The 22,139-nt window shown below is 39.0% G+C and overlaps 1 protein-coding gene and 1 pseudogene across 2 annotated transcripts in view; one reads left to right on the top strand and one right to left on the bottom strand.

The window, feature by feature from the left end:
* The window catches only part of PPP1R12A (protein phosphatase 1 regulatory subunit 12A), a 170,245-nt gene that overhangs the window by 82,320 nt on the left and 65,786 nt on the right, over window positions 1-22,139 (bottom strand). The window lies entirely within an intron of this gene.
* On the top strand, window positions 1,083-2,648 carry LOC133390098 (tigger transposable element-derived protein 1-like; annotated as a pseudogene).

Here is a 22,139-nt window from a genome sequence, read left to right as displayed (position 1 = left end):
CTTGTGTGTGATTTGTTTATGATTTGTGAATGCCGTGACCACTGCTTTCCCTCCCCCCATTTATCTTTGCAACAATCCTCTGAGGTAGCTTACGCTGAGACAATATACAGGCATACCCCGCTTAATGTCACATCACTTAACATCGCCTCGCTATAACGTACATGCTCCATCCTCCACCATACCCCACTTTAACATATGCGCTTCACAATAATGGACACTGACGGAACTTGTGTTCCACGTGCATTGCAAAGTGTCGTTTTGTGCACGGCTGCTGCCTTGGAGACAGAACCTTTTACAGTACTGTAATCATTTAAAGATAATTTATTTTACAATTAAGTACAGTACTTTACAGTTCTGTAAAGAGCGATCGGAGCTCTGCCTGCCCCGTTCGTTCGTTCGTTCGTTCGAGAGTGAGAGAGAGAGAGAGAGTGTGTGTGTGTGTGAGAGAGAGAGAGAGAGAGAGAGAGAGAGAGAGTGTGTGTGTGAGAGAGAGAGAGAGAGAGAGAGTGTGTGTGAGAGGGAGAGAGAGAGAGAGAGAGAGAGAGAGAGAGAGTGTGCACCTCGTGCTCTTTAGATCCCCAATTTCATTTTAGATCCCCCCAATTTCATTTTACTGTCCCATTTTATACCTCTCCCTCTCCATTGTCCCATCTGCTTTACTGTAATTGTTTGTGATAAAAAAGTAAAAAAATAAAAAATAAAAAATAAAAAAATACTTTAGATCCCCGATTTCATTTTAGATCCCCGATTTCATTTTACTGTCCCATTTTATACCTCTCCCTCTCCATTGTCCCATCTGCTTTACTGTAATTGTTTGTGATAAAAAAGTAAAAAAATAAAAATTAAAAAAAAATCTTTAGATCACCCTGATTTCATTTTATACCTCTCCATTGTCCCATCTTCCTTTCCTGCTTTTTCTCTCTGTCTCTGCCCATCATTAGTTCTGGCTTTTGCTTGTGACTCCCAATAGTGTGTGTGTGTGTGTGTGGGTGTTTGTGTGTGTATTGGTATTGTTTTCCCTTGCCTTCAGTACTGTACAGTACAGTATTACAGTACAGGACATAATGGCAGATACAAAGAAAAGTCGTAAATCTATCACCTTAGATATGAAGCTTAAAATGATTAAACTGTCTGATGAAGGTGTTTCTCAAGCTGAGATAGGTCGAAGGCTAAGCTTCACTCGAACGACAGTTAGCACAGTCATTAGGAGCAAAGAAAAAATTATTGCAGAAGTTAAGAGTGCTACGCCAGTGAACACAACAAAAAATAAAAAAAGGGATAGCGTTGTTGCAGATATGGAGAGACTCTTAATACTTTGGATAGAAAATCAGACTGCACGCCAGGTTCCTGTAAGCCAGGCAATGACTCAAAGTAAGGCCTTGAGCCTATTCAATGACCTAAAGGCTAAGAAAGGTGAGGCAGCGAAGGATGCCAAATTTGTTGCAAGCCATGGATGGTTTGACAGGTTCAAGAAGAGGTCTAACCTACATAACATCAGAGTGCAAGGAGAGGCAGCTGCTGCAGATACTGAGGCTGCAGAAAGCTATCCACGCGACCTTGCCAAAATTATTGAAGAGGGAGGCTACTCCAAGGAACAAATTTTTAATGTGGATGAGACTGGGCTGTTCTGGAAAAAGATGCCTGCAAGAACCTTCATCGCCAGAGAGGAGAAAACAATGCCAGGATACAAGCCAGCTAAAGAAAGAATAACCCTTCTGTTAGGTGGCAATGCCTCTGGTACCATGAAACTAAAGCCTATGCTAATTTATCGTTGGGAAAACCCTAGAGCTTTAAAGAACTATGTTAAAACTAGACTTCCAGTGCATTGGAGGTCTAATAGAAAAGCATGGGTGACTGCAGCCGCTTTCGAAGATTGGTTTGACACCTGCTTTGTACCAGAGGTGAAAGCCTATAGCAGGGACAACAATATCGCTTTTAAAATTTTGCTCCTTGTAGACAATGCTCTTGGCCACCCTCGAATGTTAGATAAACTGAACCCTAACATTCGAGTGGAATTCCTACCACTGAATACCACCTCACTCCTGCAGCCCATGGATCAATGTGTCATAGCCACCTTCAAGTTGAACTACTTGAAAAGAACCTTCAGCAAGTATATTGCAGCAATAGAAAATGAAGAGGGGACAGGGCAAGAAGTCCTAAAGAAATTCTGGAAAAGCTACATCATCTTGGATTGCATCAAAACTGTAAGAGATGCTTGGAATGACATCAAGGAAACAACAATGAAAGGGGCCTGGAAAAAATTATGCCCACAGTTATTTGATGATGTCGAAGCCTTTGAAGATCCTGTAGCTGATGTTACTGAAAATATTGTAGAGATGGCAAGGCAGTTAGAGCTGGAAGTGGAGGCAGAAGATGTTGCTGAACTTATGGCATCCCATACTGAACCCCTCAGCAATGAAGATCTTCTGGAACTTGAAGAGGAGAGAGAGGAAGAAAATGTGCTGGATGAGGATGAGACCATTTAACAGCCTGAAGGCCTAACTTCAAAAGTTCTCTTGGAAGCTTTCCGTCATCTTGATAGTGCCATGGCTCTTTTTGAAAAGCATGATAGGGACTTTGAAAGAAGTTCCAAAGTCAATGCTAACATTTCGGGGGCTTATGCCTGTTACAAAGAAATCTACAGGGAAAAGAAAAGAGCTACAGTTCAAACCTCCATAGACACCTACTTTCTCAAAAGGCCAGCAGCAGCACCCAGTCAATCTCCCAGACCATCAACATCCACTGATCCATCTCTAGCATCGGCATCAGCCCCAAGCTCTACTCCTACTTCAGGCAGTCCATCCAAATCGCCAGCAAGAAAGCGTCTAGCCCTTGATGACTCGACTTATGAAGTAGAAGATATGCCCTCTCCTTTATCCTTCCTGCAATACATGTAATTTTCGTTCATCCATTTCGCATCTGCCAGCTGACATTAAAGGTAAGCTTACTTTATTTTATTTTATGTTTATTTTAGTTATAAATGCGTTATTTACATCAGTTATGCTCATATATGATGATTGCAGTGCAGTACATGCATCAATAAGTGAAAAAAAGTAGTGCTTCACTTTAAGTACATTTTCACTTTACATACACGCTCCGGTCCCACTGCGTATGTTAAAGCAGGATATTCCTGTATGTACATAAGCAGCAGTTGGTAGTTGTAGTTGATATAGGATTAATAAAGTATAGCCTCTGAAATGCTGAACTGTATTCTGGTGGAGTCCAGTCCTATACACGTCTACTCCGAATTAAGCCTCATTGAATTAAATGGATAAGTATACAGGACTGCAGATTAATTTTTACCTCTGAAAGGAATGCGCTGTCAGACATTTTTTAAGATACATACTTTCTGGACATGTTTGAAACAGGTGGGTAGGTGAGAAGGGACTTGTGTTAATCTAACTGGGTCTTCAACATAGTGCCTTTCAGATGTTGTTGGACTACAACTTCCATCAGTCTCAGACATCATAACCAATTATCAGGGATTATGGAAACTGTAGTCCTACAACATCTGGAGGACACCATGATAGCTATCCCTGGTCTGTAAGGCCCCAGAAGTAACTTTTGTTGTTTGTTGCAATACATACAAGAACATAAGAAAAGCCTGCTGGGTCCAACCAGTGGCTTATCTAGTCCAGCCTCTGGTTCTCACAGTAGCCAATCAGATGCCCTAAAAGGAAGCCCATAAGCAGGACCTGAGTGCACGAGCAGCACTCTCCACACTTGTATACCCAGCAACTGATATTTAGAAGCATACTGTTTCTGACAGTGGAAGTAGAACATAGCCATCATTGCTAGGTGCCACTGATAGATTTACCCTCCATGAATTTATCTAATCCTCTTTGAAAGCCATCCAAGTTGGTGTCCATCATGGCTTCTTGTGGAAGAAAATTCCATAGTTTCACTATATGCTATGCAAGACTACATTTTTAATTGCAGGAGAAGGGATAACATTTATTCTGGTGGATTACTTTTGTTACGTGCATTGTTTACCTACATTATGTCTCTTAAGTTCTACTTCTGGCTACCAGTTTGTTTCCGGACACAATTCAAAGTGCTGGTGCTGACCTATAAAGCCCTACACAGTTTGGGTCCAGGCTATTTGTCAGACTGCATCGCCCTCTATGTGCCTGCCCAGCCCTGAGATCCTCAGGAGAGGCCCTTCTTTCAATACCTTCATCCACGCAAGTACAACTAGTGAGGACACGAGATAGGGCCTTCTCGGTGGCTGCCCCTAGGCTTTGGAATTCCCTCCCTAAGGAGATAAGAATGGCCTCTTCCCTGCAGTCCTTTCGTCGACAGGTAAAAACGTTCTTATTTCAGCAAGCCTTTGATTTTGAAGGCAGCTAAGGATAGGCTTGTTTATTTTTTAATTATTCTGATTTTATGAGTATAGTTTTTAATTATCAGAAACAGTTTAATGCCATTTTAAATTAGAGTTCATTTTTTAATTATATCTGTCTATATTTATTTATTTATGTATTATATGCTTTTAACTTTGGTAGGTTTTAATTGTATCTGGTTTTTATCTGGAAGCCGCCGTGAGTTCCAATTTGGAAAAACAGCAGGGTATAAATAAAGTTAATAATAATAATAATAATAATAATAATAATAATAATAATAATAATACTTCTGACAGTTCAATCGTGCATACATGTCAAACCAAGGAGTTCAATGAGACTTACTCCCAGGTAAGTATGTACCGGATTAAGTTACTTCTAAGTCATACTGTGGACAAAAAAATTACGAAGGCAACTAGTAAAGTACTAAAGTTTGCATTTTTCTTTGATAGGGGATTGCCATATTGATAAAAATGTGTTTTAGTTGAAAGGGGTACTGCCCTGTTTTTTGCAGTACAACACAGGCATGCCTTCAAGCACCGCAGCAGAATGCCTGTTCAGTACTGGTGGCAACACAGTGACTGTAAACAGACATTCCTTGTCTGACGTGCTCTTTCATCAAAGGTAAGACATAACAGAAATGTACTGTATAAGCAGCATTTCAACTGTAAAATGTGATTTCGAGTGAAAAAGTCTACGTGTGTTGGGGTATCACCATTGCTAGGGTGGGGCTGGATGTGAGATTCTGTTATGCCATTTTGTTAATCTTATGGATAAAAAAATATTCTGCTACCCTCTGTGTCTGTGTTTATTGTTAATGTTATTTTAGACTACTTAGATGTGCTGCAGCCAAGGCCAGCACCTTGTAGGCACTCCATTTTTTAAAAAACTAGCATAATTGTGGTGACTACTTTTGAGTAACAGTAAAGTAATTGGTTATTTTCAAAGCAATTGTAATAATGGTAATTTATTATTTTTGGGGGCCATGTGGCAGTAGTAATTTATTACTTTTTAAAAGTAATGTTCCAAGCTCTGCTTATTTTTAACCATCTACCTTGTTGTCGCAGGCAACAGGGAATCGCCATCCAGATGAAAGAGCAGGCTACTGGAAGGGCAGAGCACTCTTTCCCTCCTCCAGCAGCCTGCTGTATTTCCATGCTGGGGATGGTGAAGGGTAAGCTCCCTTCTATTTTATTTTATCATTACATTTCTATCCCACCTTCCCCATAAGGAGCTCAAGGTGGCATGCAAATACAGTTGTCCCCCTCCCAATTTTATCCTCACAACAACCCTGTAAGGTAAGCTAGGCTGAGAGACCGTGAAAGGCCCAAGATCACCCAGTGAGCTTCATGGCCAAGGGGGGTTTTGAACCCTGGTCTCCCAGGATCCAGTCCAACACACTATCCACTACATCATACTGGCTCACCTTCTATGCTCAATGTGCAGAAGCCAAGAGGAATGGCAATGGAAGACAGAGCACTCTTCCCCCTCTGTCATAACTGCAATGCGTTCAGCACTTGAGGATTATTTTAAAGTAGGGGTGAGGACGCTTTGGCCTTCCAGATGTTGCTGAACTACAACTCCCATCAGCACCAGCAAGCACAGTCAATGGCCAGGGATAATGGGAGTTGCAGTTCAGCAACATCTGGAGGACCCAAGGTTCCCCCAACCTATTATAAAAGAACTTCATTCCAAAATTGTGTGTGGCCATATGGAGATGGCAATATTGAAATACTGGACTATGTATTGCTATTTTGATCTTTTTACAGAGATTTGCTCAAAGAGTTGATCACACAACTATCATCATCATCCTTCTCAGGGCATTCAAATGATTTTTATGGGACATTTGTTCTTCTGGACCGAGACAATGTGGTGATAGTGATTTTGCAGACTTTGCTATCATTAAAATAAGGGCCACTGTGGTGCAGAGTCTTAATGTTTACAATTTTTAATTTGCCAAATCTTATTTGTTCAGTTGAATGCTTGCGTTTGATGTAAGCTGTCTATAAATTGCCATAGCTGGTAGCTAATACAATACATTTCTACTTACCTATCTAAGCACCCTCTTATTCTCAAAGTACAAACACCATGAAGAATGACAGTGGGGGGCAGGAGTTCTCCTTTATTGCAAACCCTATACTTCTGTACTAGGTTTCTGTGCTGGATGCTCAGAAGTCAAAGCCCCCTCCTGGCCATCCAGCATAAAAACCAAGAAGAATCATGGATCCTTTCTCCAGCTTCCTGTATTTCTAAGCCTGTAAAAATATTATTAGCTCGCTCTTTACTCAGAACAGCAGTGGGCAAGTAAGGGACATATTGTTCTGTCTGTCCTTTGCCAACCCCTCTACTCTGTTAAAAACCAGGATAATTATTAATTTTTGCATGCCAGTTATTTTGGGGGGAGCACAAATTTACATGGCGCTGTTACAAGTTCACATGAACCAAGAAGCATAATGGGATTGTGTTCCTAGAATAGTTTCCTCCCTATGGTGAGGATTTAAACATACTTAATAGTATAATTCTTGGCACACGCAGTTAACTGAAGTCATAAGGGATAGAAATATACATATCAAGAATGCCATCTTTCACAGGCAACAGATTTTCAAGTCCATCTTGGGGAAAGCCATGTTTCCCTAGTCATTCAGCCACTTCCTGGAGGGAGGCTTTAAGTTTAATCAATATTGAGAGTACTTTCTCTCCTGAAATGATGCAAATTTTTATGTTCATGGGCGAGAGATAGCCATATCCTTCTCTCACTGGCCTTGATCAACTACCAATGTCAGATAAGCATCTCACAATCCCTTTTGCTTGGTTTCCTACAAACTGGCTTTCCCAGCTTGGCCATCCATGTGTGGGGGAAAAAAACAGACCTAAGCATTAAATTGTATACCCCCAGGAGGTTGAGTCACTTTTGCTATAAAAGCAACCAGTGTATTTGCACAATTCAAACAGAAGAGAAGAATAGGCAGCACAAAAGAAGCAGAGTGAAAAATCAAACTGGGTGGAGGTCTTATAAGATTTCACTAGAAGTAGGCTTCTATAATCTTGGAAACAGCATATAGAACACTAAATAAAACTTGTATGGTCTAAAAACAATACAAATGTGGAGTGAGTTCACAAATACAGTACTTAAGAGTATGATTATTAGGTACACTGACCTACTTAGAAATCACAATCCAGAATTGTGTATTTGCACAGCTTAGGTGAAACATTTAATGCAGTGGTTCCCAAACTTTTTTCCCCACAGACCATTTGAAAATTGCCAAAAGAATTGGCAGACCACTTAATTATTTTTCTGCCTGTTGTAGCAACTGTAACGTGCTACGCTAGGTGCTATATTGTTTTAATTGTATTTTATTGCTTCTTTTATTTCTCATATTGTACGTTACTGTATTACAATTTGCATTCCATAGAATTCAAATTATAATGCAATAAAATACAACATAATAAAAGCAACAATAAAAATACAATTAAAATTAATATGAATATTTAATGTGGACATGCCATGGACCACCTGAATGAAATTTGCAGACCATTTATGCCCTGCGGAACACAGTTTAGAAACCTCTGATTTAATGCAATCACCCAAGAAACTAAAACCAACACATGCTTCACAACTTCCCAGGAATTTTGATTTGTATTATCGAAGTAAGTCTGAAGATAACATCTGGGATAAAAAATCTGAATACATTTTACTAAAAGGTTGCAGTCTTCGAGGTTGAAGATTTAAATCAAATCAACCTTGCAGAAAATCAAATTGATTTAAATCATGATTTAAATCACTTCTCTGAATGACTTCAGTTTTAATGATCCAGATCACAATTTAAATAACCAGTGAGGAAGATTTTACTTAATCATCATTTTTAGTAGAAGTACATTATTGTTTAATATAAACTTAATACATATTCAGAGATGTAGGCTTCATTAGAAATTTGAAGTCTAGTGTTGAGGAATACTGGCTCCAGAGGATAAATAGAGTATGAACCAGAAAGTTAGAAAATGAAGGGGAAAAGACTCAAGTTACATGAGAGCTGAGCTGCTTGGAATACATTTTGCCATAGGTCTAATGCTGCTATTCATACTGATTACTGGTATTTCAAGAAAGGCTCAAGGAGAGCACATATACAAGGTGAGGAAAGTAACCTATGGGGTCCCTAAATGGGATGCATTTTATCAAAGCCTTTTATGTACCATCGTTTTGTTCAAACACACACAATAATTCAAATGGTTGAGAAGCCCACTCAAAAGTTATGGCCAAGGCAGTCCCTAAGAAAAACAAAATGTCAAAAAGAATATTTACTAACTTGAAGATCCTGGATGTTCAGACATGCTCCTTTCATTATCTTCAAAGTAGGAACACTTCTTATATTCATGCTGTTTAATTCGGGCAATCAGACTTTGCATTTCCATGTTGCGCTGTTTACATTTTGTACGCATGCCTATTTTAGCCACGGTAGGTACAGAAACAAAACATTCCCAAATGGGGTCTCTTTTACAGCCTGCTGCTGCCATGGTAGGTATTTCCCTTCTACAGTGCAGGATACATGCTGCAGAAGTCTCCTTAAGAGTCAGGACTACATGCGTATGTTCTGTTCACTTTTGGTTTCACTTTCTATTCCCCTCCCTTATCCCTTGCATTTATATCCAGAGTCCTCCTTGTTCAGAACTACTCTAACTCCCTCAATTCTCTATTCATTGACCTTCTCTATGTTTGCACTTAGAAAGAGACAGTGTACTTCATATACACCATCTGTAGTACAGTAATACCTCGCATTAACATACTCAATGGGACCAGAGCGAGTACGTAAACCGAAAATGTCCTTAAAGTGAAGCACTACCTTTTAAAACTTTTTTTACCTCTCCTTCATGAGGAGCCTCAAAGCCCCGCGCTAAAGCCTCTGCTTTTGTGCTGCCACGCCTCTCAGCTGATCGTGATCGTGCCTCCCAACTGATTTGCGGTGGCACGACTGCGTCTATTTCCACTCCAGTGCTCTAAAGCCTCTGCTGCTGCGCTGCCACGCCTCCCAGCTGATCGTGATCGTGCCTCCCAACTGATTTGCGGTGGCGCGACTGCTTCTATTTGCACCCCCACGCGCTAAAGCCTCTGCTGCTGCGCTGCGTTTCTGGAGAAATACAGGCATATGGAGCATGTACGTTATGGCGAGGCGACGTTAAGTAAAGCGATGTTAAGCGGGGTATGCCTGTATAGGACTGATCAGGTTATCTCTCATCTCCGTAACCTGCTGTTAATATATTCATATAATATAATTAGAAATTATATAATTATTATTCATGATGATATCTTTTACCTAGGTTCTTTTCTAAATAATTGTTTTAAGAATTTTTTAAAAAATCCAATTTTTTTAAAAAAAATCATTGATTTTTATCAACCCTGATTTCCTGAGACCTCTCCAGGATCTCCAGTCTTGATTTCCTGTCCCCATGAAACTAATATTCCTTATCTAAGAGGTCCACTTCCCAGTGCCTCTAACAAGACCGAAGAATGGTGCAAAAACACACTATGCAATTAGAACATGAAAGAGTAAGGTGCCCACATTTGCATAATTTACTCCTCACAACTTTTGGACTTTTGCATTGTAGGGGTAGCCAATGCAATGCCCTCCAGATGTTGTCGGGCTCCAAATTCCCATCAGCCCTAGCAAGGAAGGCAAATGGTCAAAGATAATGGGAATTGTAGTCTAGCAACATCTGGAGGGAACCATGAAGGCTAGCCTTGTTTTATTGCAAATTCTAGAGTACCCAGTATAAAACTGTAGGATTATGCTTTGGATGAATCATCAATACTTTTAATTATAGCCCAATAATTTCTGAACAATTTCAAACTCAGTTCTGTTTCAATGGATAACAACTCTACTCAGTCGTTGTGCCTTTTTTATTGTTTTTAAACTTCACAACATTTTTTTGTAGTGATCAGGACTCCAGATTTAACAGTATAGCAAATTATAAAAGCTGGTTGGCAGACTGCTCACTGGGGCAAGGTATCACCAACATGTCACTCCACTGCTGAAAGAATTGCATTGGCTACCTATTAACTAGTTGGCTAAGTTCAAAGTTCTGGTTTTGGTGTACAAAGTCCTACATAGGTTGGGACCAGGATGCCTGAAAGACCGACTTACCCATTGTATACCCAGTCAATCACTAAGCTCTGTAGGTGAGAGCCTCCTGCAAATACCATCTTATCAGGAGGTCCCACACAACACAGGAAGTGGACCTTTAGTGCAGTGGCACCTAGCCTTTGGAATTCCCTTCCCTTAAATATTAGACAGGTGTACTCTGTTATCTTTTCAGTGCCTACTGAAGACCTTTCTCTTTCAACAAGCCTTTTAAGTAGAGACCTCATCCCAGTCTGCATTTGTGTTAGAATTGCTTTTTAATGTTTTTAAAGCTTGTTCTTTTTTAAAAAAGATTTAAGGATGTTTTGTTGTAATATATTTTAAAGTCTGTTTTAGAGTGTTTTTAGTGCTTTTGTTTGCCACCCTAAGCTCCTCCTGGAAGGATGGGATATATACAGTAATGTATACTTTCTAAGTTGCTGTACAGATGAATTAACATACTCCAGTTGTCAACAGCAAAGCATACTTTGCTACTGGTCAAAGTCAAGTCATGGAATTTTACAGAACAGATCCATCTTCAGGCATTACAAACAGTGAAAAGTAAACATGTGAGAGGGACATCAGGGACATGTGTGCTAGCTCTACCCTTCTCCTTTGTCACCTTCCAACTTGTGGATGCTGACTGCCTGCAGTGGGAAGCATTCTGTACTTGTGGAGAATCAGGGTCCTTGTATGGAGAAGGAGTCTCCACGAGTACAGAAGGCTCCTTGCTGCAGACAGTAATATGAACATAAGAGCCTGCTGGATCAGACCAGTGGCCCATTAGTCCAGCATCCTGTTCTCACAGAGGCCAATCAGATGCTCATGGAAAGCACACAAGCAGGACCCGAGTGAAAGAGCACTCTCCCCTCCTGCAGCTTCTGGCAACTGGTTTTCAAGAGCATACCACCTCTGACTATGATGCAGGGCACAGTACATTAACTGATCAATGGCTAACAGCCATTGATAGCCTTATCCTCACCACCTTCTCAAAAAATGTTTTATTTCCTCTATTATTATTAATGCCCAAAGAGGTCTTAGGATGAATTTGGAATTGATTACAATAAAGTTCTGAATATTCTACCTTCCTAACCTCCTTCTACTATTATCTCCTCTCACCTACCTTACTCCAGCCTCTACCCCATTCCATTAACTTCTCCCCTTTCTTACTAACTATACCAGTTTCCATTCTAGTGAGTGTAGGGAGGTGTGGGGAAAAGGTAAAAAGATCTATTGGTTAAACTCTGGATGATTTGCAGGAAAAGATGATTTGCAGGAAAAGATCAGTAAGGGATTTTGATTACAAATCTATAATGCAGCTACACAATTAACAATGCATACAATTCTGGATACATATCAAAAAGGATAGTGTAGAACTAGGAGAGGTGCAGAAATGGGCTATCAAAGTGGTCAAGGAGCTGGAGCAACTCTTAGGGGGTAAGGGTAAATGTTTGAGATGTTGTAGTTTAGAAAAACGGTAAGATGGAACATGATAGAAGTTTATTAATGTATTGTGCGGAGAAGGTGAAAAGAAAAATGTTTTTCTTTCTCTCTTTTAATATTAGAACCCAAGGTCCAATGAAACTGAATGGTTAGAGATTCAAGACAGACAAAAGGAAATACTTCACACACTGCATACATAAATTATAAAATTTGCTAACACAAGATATAGTGATGACATGGATGGCTTTTAGAAATAATCAATTCTTATGAAATCTAAAATGAATTTATGTCAACTACATGTACCTAGGACTCTCACAAGTACCTAAACCCCATCCTCAGACACAGTCTGGAGTACCTTCCCCACATGATATAAAACTAATCAGACTTCAAACTGCTGATTTGAACAGCATGATAAAAATGTACACCATTTTACTCTATGAATCTGTGAAATGCTGAAACAAAATGCAAAATTATCTATGGTATGCCTGCCATCTTCAAGACTATGAAATAATTTGCAGCAAACTGAAGGTGTTTCTTCTTTAAAGTTGTTTGGGGAAAGCGACACGTTAGTTTAGCATTTGCTCTTCCTTACATTTTAAAATATTGTCACCTAATGGAAATACCTTCATTCGCCACAAGTTTTTCCATACATACTGTTCATGTAACTGTATTTCTCTTTGTCAGCTTTGTTCAGTATAATTAGTAATTCAGTGGTACATTAAACATTTTAAAACATAGTAAAGGACAGAATATGGAGAAACTGATTGGTTCCCAATAGACAGGGTGTATTTTATCACCCTATTTGTTTAATCTATACGCAGAACATATCATACGGAAAGCAGGATTGGACCAAGATGAAGGAGGTGTGAAAATTGGAGGGAGAAATATCAATAATTTAAGATATGCAGAAGATACCATACTAATAGCAGAAACCAGTAATGATTTGAAAAGAATGCTGATAACACTTAAAGAGGAAAGCACAAAAGCAGGACTACAGCTGAATGTCAAAAAGACTAAAGTAATGACAACAGAAGATTTATGTAACTTTAAAGTTGACAATGAGGACACTGAACTTGTCAAGGATTATTAATACCTTGGCACAGTCATTAATCAAAATGGAGACAATGCTCAAGAAATCAGAAGAAGGCTAGGACTGGGGAGGGCAGCTATGAGAGAACTAGAAAAGGTCCTCAATTGCAAATATGCATCACTGAACACTAAAGTCAGGATCATTCAGACCATGGTATTCCAGATCTCTATGTATGGATGTGAAAGCTGGACAGTGAAAAAGGCACATAAGAGAAAAATCAACTCATTTGAAATGTGGTGTTGGAGACCTTTGCACATACCATGGACTGCGAAAAAGACAAATACTTGGGTGTTAGAACAAATTAAACCAGAACTGTCACTAGAAGCTAAAATGATGAAACTGAGGTTATCATACTTTGGACACATCATGAGAAGACATGATTCACTAGAAAAGACAATAATGCTGGGGAAAACAGGACGGAGTAGAAAAAGAGTGAGGCCAAACAAGAGATGGATTGATTCCATAAAGGAAGCCACAGACTTGAACTTACAAGATCTGAACAGGGTGGTTCATGACAGATGCTATTATAGGTTGCAGATTCATAGGGTCGCCATAAGTCATAATCGACTTGAAGGCACGTGCTAACAAAAATTACTCTGATTGTCATTGCTGTCAAGCTATACATTGAAGGGAAATGCCATGCTTGTCATAATATTCTATACTTGTGAAGTGAGTTTTGTTCACTATATCAGTGTCGAGACTTTGGATCGGGATCCTGAAGACGATGTGGGAGAGAGTGGGGAGGGGGATTTGGAATTCCAGGAGTTGCAGCTGGGGAGTGAAGAGGAGGGGGGAGAGAGAGAGATGTCTACAGTAAGAGACCTTGGGATTCCAACGGCTGGGGACTCATCCCTACCAGTTCTCACGCCTCCCTTCGAGCAGCGGGGAGGGGAGATGGAGGAGTCGGAGGGAAGAGGATACGTAACCCCTCCTCAGCCCAGCAGCCCCGTAAAGAAGCCGGTGTCCAGTTTCCACTCACCCGCCCCCCCCCGCACAGGATAGAGACGTCAGTACCCCCTCCCCTCGAGCTCGAAGACGGCAGAGGAGGGAGGAGCAGAAAAAGGCGGAGGGAGGGGGATCTCTCCGAAGGAGCGCGAGGCTGCGCGCCCGCCTCCCTCCTTCATAAGTGATGGGGAGGCAGGAAAACTTTGCTCTGTCAACTTTCTTTCAACGCTGCAGGATTAGATAGTAGGGAATCTAGTGAGTTAGATTAGAGGTTTGCATGAAGCGCAGTAAATTCAATGTTGTAATTTCCTTAATAAAGAAAGAATTAAACACACCCACGAGTTCGGTTAATCAGTGATATCTATAGACCAAGATAATTAACTTATTCCTCATGGCAAAAGCAGTATTATAATGTAAGGCAAACCAAAAAAGAGGTTTCTAGACTAAGCAACAGAATGACAGACAAGATTCTGTGTGAGGTAGTTTGAAGTCATACATATTGGGACAAATGATCCTGACTTTGTACACACACTGACAGGGTCTAAATTGGCTCTAACTACCTGGAAAAACAGCACATGAGATAATGCCATTATACAATCTACTTCCTTAGATAAATGACTGCTGTTTCTTATACAGCAGCTCTACACTGACGTTAAAATTCAAACTGGACTTGTGGGTTCTTTCAGGTTCAATGTTTACATCAAGAGGCATTTTGGTCTAGCAATTATTTACTCTCTACCTAAATGATGTATGTCAGAGTTCTCTTCTACTCCTTGTCTCCCCCCTCCCCAGCAACTGGTTTTTGTTTTGTTTTTTAAAAAAGCAGTGCTGCTTTATGCAGACTATAGCTCTTATTTCATAACCCTGAGTAGGTATGAGAACATTTCTTTTCAAATCTGAAACTTACTGTAAGCAGTAAGTTTTGGTCTGGAATAGCTCTAGAAGCAATGCATTCAACATAATCCAAAATAGGTTTCTACATGCACTACTTGGAGTCCAACATAGTGCATTACTTAAAACTGAAGTCTCCCGTCTCTAAAAGCATGCATTCATAATTCCACGATCTATACTGGGAGGAAATGTTACTGATGTCAGACTTACATTTCACAAAACTGTATTTTTTACACTTGCAGAATAGCGAAGGCTGAGCACAACATTGTAATAGGTTGTTACAACATTCTGAGCATAACATCTATGATATAATTTTTGCTGAAGATACCAGAATGGACTTAGAATATATGTAAATTCTAAGTCCTCAGTTTGGTATATTTAAATTAAATCCAACTATAAAAAGGCTGTCCTAGTATGTGTTCAAGCTTCCAGCCAGCCATTGCCTTCTCCAGGATATGCCATTCTATTCCTCTGCCTTTTCTTTTTCAACTTATATTCATGCTTCAATGGATCTCTCAAGCAAACACAGACCTCACTGGACTACTTGTAAGGGGAGGGAATAAGATGATTTGTTATACTTGTGCAAATCTTGATTGTTAACCCAAGCATGTTAATATTATTATATCTCACTTTCATTTCTCAAGGTCCCATTTTGGCTACATAGTCAACAGTAGTCACTGTCTGAGTTCACTATTAGAAGGAATGATGTGAATTGCAAAATACGAATTTGCGTTAAATCATTTCTTTCTTAGCGATTTCAAATCAATCCATCATGCTCTAAAGGATCCCTTGACATTCAGGGGAAGGAAGTGTTTTTTGCTGAAAGGGCTTTGGTTGGAAAGATGGGTCAGAAAACCTCCAGTGCACTAACAGTCCTTTGGATCCTGCTTATTATATATAGGTGCTCAGCAATGACAGGGTCAGGGTAATTTACAAGGTTTTAAAATGTTTAATGGTACCTGTATTACAAGTTATACGGAACAAAGGTGACAAAGAGAAATATTGGTCACATGAACAGTATGTATAACATACAGCTATGGAAAAACCATATGGTGGATGAAGGTGTTTCCATTAGGTGACAACATTTTAAAATGCAAGGAAGGGCAAATGTTAAAATAATATAGGCTTTACTGAATCATTAAGATAAGGCAGGTTATAAATTGAATACGGAATGCTAAAAGCAGAAGTGAAAAATAATACCTCCGAATGTCTATGGATAGAAATCTGTTCTATTAACAGAAACACAGATTACACAAAGTTACACTATCAGACCAACATAAACAGTGGTTACCTAATATTAAATGAATGACAAGCTATAAAAAAATAAAAATGACAATCTTATGAATAGGTACGCTTGAGCCATCCAGTATTCTACAGTGTCATTCTGGTCCAAAATATTCTATGTGGGAGGCCTTCCAAAACATGTCTGTAGGAGTTAAGGAGTTTCAATCTAATTTTTGAAATTCAACCAAATTAATCTATCCACCCTGTCAATTTCTTTATTCTTCTTATGCAGCCACTTGTATGAAAGAAAGAAAGAAAGAAAGAAAGAAAGAAAGAAAGAAAGAAAGAAAGAAAGAAAGAAAGAAAGAAAGAAAGAAAGAAAGAAAGAAAGAAAGAAAGAAAGAAAGAAAGAAAGAAAGAAAGAAAGAAAGAACAAGTAAAAGAGGTGACTATTAAAACAATGAGTGAAGACCAGACTGTCATCAACTACCATAACAAGGTATGGCTGCCAAGTTTCCAGCCTTTTTTTCCCCAGCCAACGCCTAACTGAAGAGGACTATCCTACATATTCCACATCAGGACACTTTAACACCAACAGCACCAGAAGCAGAGGCCTTGAATATCTGTCCAGCACATATCCAATGCAAGCTGTTTTTCAACGTTAGAAAATGTATCGTTTCTAAATTCATATGTATACAAAGCTAAACAAGCATTAAATAACCTTGTGTTGCAGAAAATTTATCCTTCCTTTCATGAGCTGAATACCAAATTGGAACTAGATTCATGAAGGAAAGTACAAGCAGAATATGATTCCTATGCTAGTTACTTTCTTAATTTTGCCTACAGCAGAAAGCCATCCTATAAAGATGGAACAAGACAAATGTAGGTAGTTATGCTGTACCAAACCAGTGAATACTGGGAAAAACCTGTCTGAAGTTGAGTAATTTTGCTCCATTCCCTACTACAAAACTATTAGCATTGCAGCTGATCTAACCAGAACAGCCAAGTAGGTTTTAGCCTATGAAATGCCTTTATCAAGGTATCTGTACTGCCACTCCAGAAGTATGAATCGCAATCCAAGATCAAGATAAGAGGCAGACACACCGTGTTTTTTTTAAAAAGGCCATCTTTAGGAACACCCTACCTTTTCCTGCAGTCTTCAAGTCAAGCGCTTCTAAAGCAGCAAGCTTCAAACAGTGCAAGAGTAACTTCAAAATAATCTTAAAGAGCATGTGTTTTAGCATGTGTTTTTAAATTGCTTTTTTAAAAATGTTTTTAAATTTATATATTTATTCTTAATGTTTTTAATTGTTGTAAACCGCCCAAAGAGCTTTGGCTATGGGGCGGTATACAAATGCAATCAATCAGTAAATAAAATATAAAGAGGTGAAAAAAGAACACTAACATTATCAGCAGATAGGCATATCACCAATTTCTCTCCAAAGAATGTAAGGATGAGGTTTCAAAATCTAGACTCCCCTCCCTAACCTTTTAAAAAAAAGCACCTGGTAATATGTTCCTTTCAGTGGCACTGGAGACACCTATGAATGAATTGTCCTTCTCTTTTTTTTTTCAATAGTTTTTATTCAGATTTTCATAAAACATACAAGACGAAATCATGAAACATTCAAAGACAAAAAACAAAATCAAAAATAGTTAAACAAAAAAAAAAAGAAAGAAAAAAAAAACAAAAAAAAAAAATAAAGAGTAAAATATTGACTTCCCATTTGTCAAAGATCAAATCAGTTATAAGTCTATAATATATAACAATCCTGTCTCTTAAGTCATATTATAAAATCACTTTCCTCCAGTAGTTATCTTACTTAATCATCAAATCTCATAAACATTACTTTATTCTTTCCACAAAAAGTCAAAGAGAGGTTTCAATTCTTTAAGAAATATATCTATCAATTTTTTTTCCAGATAAGCATATCGATTAATCCATCTCATTACTAATTATGATAATCTTATTGTCAAAACCATAGTCAAAATAAACATTTCAATTAATCCATCACATCAGAATCTGTTAGGTTCAGTAGTTTCAGTAGCCATTGTTCTATTATCCCTATTAGTTCCATTTTCCATCTTCCATCTTCAGTAGTCTTGTTAAGTCCAGTAATTTCAGTATCCAATCTTCCATTATCAGTATTCCATAATAATCTTGCTGTCAAAGCCATAGTCATATAGTAAGAGTCTGATGGGAATTACCTCTATCCCAAATATTTTCTTGCCATCCATTCTGAATAGGTTGCTGAAATACTGCTGTAAAATCATATCTCTGTTCTTTTTTTCAAAATACACTGGGTCATCTCTTGAAAGTTTTTCCATTGTCACATGGCTGCAGTTAATTCCATAGATTTTCTCTATATTGGGCTCCATCACATCAATCCAGTCCAGAAGATTATCCATGCCATTGATAACTTTATCTCTAGAATCTTCATTAATTTCTTCAGAGATAACATTGAGTTCCAAACAATAGATTTTATTTCTAAAGTCCATAGACTCCAAATCTTGTTCCTGTTCCACGTTTGTTCCAATCTCCGGGATCTCCTCTCTCACAGGGACCCCTGTTCCAGTCTCCAGGGTCTCCTCTCTCACAGGGACCCCTGTTCCAGTCTCCAGGGTCTCCTCTCTCACAAGGACCCCTATGTCTTTAATCTCCTGTGTCTCCAAACAATAGATTTTGTTTCTAAAGTCCATAGACTCCAAATCTTTTTCCTGTTCCACGTTTGTTCCAATCTCCGGGGTCTCCTCTCTCACAGGGACCCCTTCCAGGGTCACCTCTCTCACAGGGACCCCTATATCTTTAATCTCCTGCTTCATTTTACTCAATTCAATTTTCAGCTCCTTACAACCCTGTCGCAGGTTTTGTTTCGTTATCTCAATCTCATCCATTATTTTCTGAAACATAGTTATTTCCAGATTCTCAGCCACTTTCTTAATTGCCATTTTAAAAAAAAAATATAGGAAAACCACTTCTTATTTCAGCAACAATTGGGTTAATACTCCAAACTTGGTGACATCACAGTATAAACAGAGCAGACAGCCTTATCTCTCCATGCTTAAGTAAACAAAATGCAGTTCCCAGGATCGAAACAATTAATGGCGGTCGTCAGGAAACAGATTCGTCAAAATAAAATAGACCAAAAAGAGAGTAGTCTCAGACAATATAATATTCTTCAAAATAAAAATCTGGAATAGAAATCCCTCTTCTGTGTATATCTTTAGAATGCAAATCCAGGACAGCTTTTTGCAACAAAAACAGAGATAAGCTATTAATTAGTGAGTAGCAGAGAGAAGTTATGGCTCCCCAGTGAGATGTCAAAAACCGATCAATCTGGCAAATCTCTTTTAAACAGCAACAATTTAAGTCAAGTAAAAGAAAAATATAGAAAGAAGGGTGCTTGCCTGTTAGTGCGTTCTCTCTTAGAAGATAAGATGAACGTTCGCTTTATCAGATAGAGCTTGTTGTTGAAAATCCGTCCCACCTTCGTCGGCTGGACCTCGTCCCATAAATTAATGAGATCTGGTCGTCCCAACAAAAATAGGCTTTGAGGTTAATCTCTTCGTTTCTCCCTACCCGGGAGAAGTTTAATCAGTCAAAAAAAAAAAAAAAAACTGACTGATATATCTGAATAAGCTTCTTTTGAGGCAGGAGCCCGTCTCAAAAGCAGGCACAGGCTAAGTCACCCTTCCCGGAAGTCGAATGAATTGTCCTTCTCAAGTTATCTCTGGTAATGCTCCAGAAGCATCACAATCCCAGAATTTAAGTCAAGTGTGCAGCACAGAACAAAATGGACTCTTCCCAGGAACTTCCAAATAATGTGTCTACTAGCCAGCTGTGGATTCTAGACATACTATATTTCAACATTATATGCACTATATACATACTGAAATCAGTTTCAAAGTGAATGAAACTATTATTCAAGTTACTGAAAACATTAAGAGATTTTTAAAAAACTTTTTAGTGCAATCCTATGCACATTTGCTCTCATATGGGGAAGGGAGCACATCATTTTCATGGAGAAGATCCTAATTTCAATCCTTGGCATTTCTAGTTGAAAGGATCAGGTAACAAATGAGGTGACAGATTCTCTAAGAGTCAAAGTAGACAGTATTGGACTAGATGTATACAGGCAGGCCCCGCTTCACGGTGCTTCGCCTTTTGACGTTCCGCTAATGCGGCAGCTTTCAATCAGGGAAAGTCCCCACTTTAAGGTGCTTGTTCCGCTTTTATGGCGGTTTTTGCTCATTGCGCACCATCTTTGCGCGATGCGCACAATTATCTTCCATGGGTTCCGCTTTTCGGCGGCAGTCCGGAATGGAACCTGCCATATAACCGGGGCCCGCCTGTATTCACTAATAGGCAAAAATAAATCTTGCGGTTTAAGAACATACCTATAGCCCACAGATATTTCTATCAAACTTTAAGAGTAGGCTAATTGGGCAGATATAGTGAATACACCAGGGCAGCAGGAGATCTGACCTCCTCTCTGAGGTATTGTACTGCCCTACAAATTTGTCAAAATGCAAACACAATTTGGGTTGGTCTTTCACAGTCCAATCCACTTCCTGTGCAGCTTAGAAGAAGGGGGAGGGAAGGGGCAAAATGGAGGGGATAGGAGGGAGGACAGGTTTGATAATTTGCATACTTTTTTAGTTCAGTGGGATTTACTCCTGTGCGATCTTGCTCAAGAAAGATGAAAGTGACCTGGGATAGGGGCAGGGGGGGGAAGGAGGGGGAAGGGGGAGAGGAGGAGATTGGGTGAGTGGGCACTGGGCAAAGGGAAAGCCCCTTTCCTTTACAAAAGGAACACATGGTGAACTGTATCATTGTTTTTCAGGGTTTTCTCCACCTTTTTATTCTACAGCAGGCACACGTAGTCTACCACCCAAATATAAACCAAAGCTGTCCCTGGTCACATATCCACACCAGACCTTTACTTCACTTTTCTCCTCACAGAGCTACAATCCCCACAGGAGGGACTGACAAACTACTCTGGCCACTGGAGCTCTGTCAGTGGAATAGGAGTCTCCTAACAACTCTTAGCAGCCTTCACAAACTACACTTCCCAGGATTCTTTGGGGGAAGCCATGACTGTCTAAAGTGAAATAAAGGTGTGGTGTGGGTGTGGCCACCTGATTAGCCAAGCCAAATGGCTGTGAGTCTGGCTTTTAGAACACTGACGGTTGGTTCTTACTGAGCATGCCCAATGCTATAATAGACTTCAATGTTAAATTTCTTAAAATTAATTAAAAATCAGCCATGCAATTTTTTAAACTTTTAAACTGCAGAAGATGACGGTCAGAGTACGGGGCAAGGTCAGTAGGTACTCTGAACATGGCTGCTTTTTAATTAATTTCAAGAAATTCATTTACTGTTTATTTATTTAAAATATTTCTATCCCACCCTTCTACCCTATAATAGGGCACTCAGGACAGGATTACAAAAATAAAATCAAACACGTACATAATAAAATTGTGAACAGTAAAATCACAAAAACATTAAAATAAATTAAAATACATAAAATACAATTATTTATTTATTTATTGTATATATTTATTTATGTATTTAAAATACATAAAATACCACACACACACACACACACACACACATATATATAGGGGGTAGTACTAAAGGCACTACAAAGGTAAAATTTAACATAGAAGGCATAAAATCTGTCAGATTTATGAGACCACTGACAAAAAAGTCCAACAGGGGTCTGGATTTTTTTTCTCATTTTACACTTTGAACTCTCAATTCTCTCTGACTGTTTTGTGAATCGCCATGAAAACTTAGGGAGTTGTTAAGCAAGAGTTTCTGAGTTCAGGACTATTAAGTTTTGTAAGGTTTTGTTTTGAAATGAGCTTATGGGAAGCATCAGAATGGCATGGGGTATTTTCAATTTAACATTGTGGAATGAGAAGTATCGATGCTGGCTATAGTATACAGCCACTCTTGTGGGTGTATAAAACACAGTCTAATGTTGTAATTAAGGAAGGATCCTATGTCCCACTAAAGTCTGAGGCTTACTCTCTAGTAAGTAGATTAACAACATTGGGCTGTTATTTTTTTCTTGCTAAATTTTAAGG

The sequence above is a fragment of the Rhineura floridana genome, chromosome 8 (genome assembly GCF_030035675.1).
Source record: "Rhineura floridana isolate rRhiFlo1 chromosome 8, rRhiFlo1.hap2, whole genome shotgun sequence".
In the NCBI taxonomy this organism is placed as follows: domain Eukaryota; kingdom Metazoa; phylum Chordata; class Lepidosauria; order Squamata; family Rhineuridae; genus Rhineura; species Rhineura floridana.
This window is presented reverse-complemented; position numbering and strand designations above follow the sequence as displayed.